At 32.8% G+C, this 954-nt stretch overlaps 1 non-coding gene across 1 annotated transcript; it reads left to right on the top strand.

Moving 5' to 3' along the window:
• Positions 1 to 505: 505 nt before the first annotated feature.
• TRNAM-CAU lies at positions 506 to 592 on the top strand. Its single transcript is given in 2 exon segments — positions 506 to 543; positions 557 to 592. It is a non-coding gene; the product is annotated as a tRNA-Met (tRNA).
• Positions 593 to 954: the final 362 nt, after the last annotated feature.

Below are 954 nucleotides of genomic sequence, written 5' to 3'. Positions count from 1 at the left end.
AGCATGTGAACTCAAATGTATGAATTTTAATTTTGATTTATAAGATGAATTATAATGAGATTGACAACTTACAATGATTTTGAAAACACTCATAAATTCTTGTGAAAGCTTTAGGATGAACTAGAATTGATCTTAGAAGTTATGTACAAAGATTTCTAAAAGAACTCAAAAAACATGGAAAATTGTAATGGTGGATTATGAAGGAGGTTGATTGATTGTTTGAAACTTGGTTCTTGTCATTCGTCTTAGCCCGGGTTCCTTTTTATAGCCGACTTAGGTCAATCAATGGGATAAGTATGTTCCATTTTGAACAAAAGTCATCAATGGTCGGCCACTTTCTCAGTTAAATTCAACCTTCTCGGCGTCATAATGGAAATGATCACACGACGTTGTGATCAGTGGCGGATCCAAGGGGATGCAAGAAGGGGCTTAAGCACTCCCTGAATTTTGTGAAAAGTTTGGGTATAATTTATACAAATTAATTATGAATTATATATTTTTCATAGGGGTGGTGGCGCAGTTGGCTAGCGCGTAGGTCTCATAGCTTCTACGAGTAATCCTGAGGTCGAGAGTTCGAGCTTCTCTCACCCCATTTTTTAAATAATATGTTTTGTCTAGTTTATTTTCATAGTGGGGGAGCACTTCTCTATGTATAACCGATTATATGTTTTTTGGGTAGTTCCCTAAATATAGACTGATTTTGAAATATAATCTTAAAATATGTTTTGTGATAGATACCCATAATATGCTATATTTTGATGTTCAACTTTATCATTAAAATTGTTGTATTCATTTATAATTGCATGTTGCTGCAAGAAAATTTGTACTATACTGTATAGCGTATAGGCAAAAACATCTTTGCCAATTAACTTATGTTCAAATAAGAAAAGAGTGATGTCTAGTGAAATGGTTGTATTCATTTATAATTGAATATTGCTGCATGAAAATTTGTAT

Source organism: Impatiens glandulifera, chromosome 1, assembly GCF_907164915.1.
Source record: "Impatiens glandulifera chromosome 1, dImpGla2.1, whole genome shotgun sequence".
NCBI lineage: Eukaryota > Viridiplantae > Streptophyta > Magnoliopsida > Ericales > Balsaminaceae > Impatiens > Impatiens glandulifera.
The sequence above is the reverse complement of the archived record's forward strand: the minus strand, read 5'-3'. Positions and strand labels throughout refer to the sequence as shown.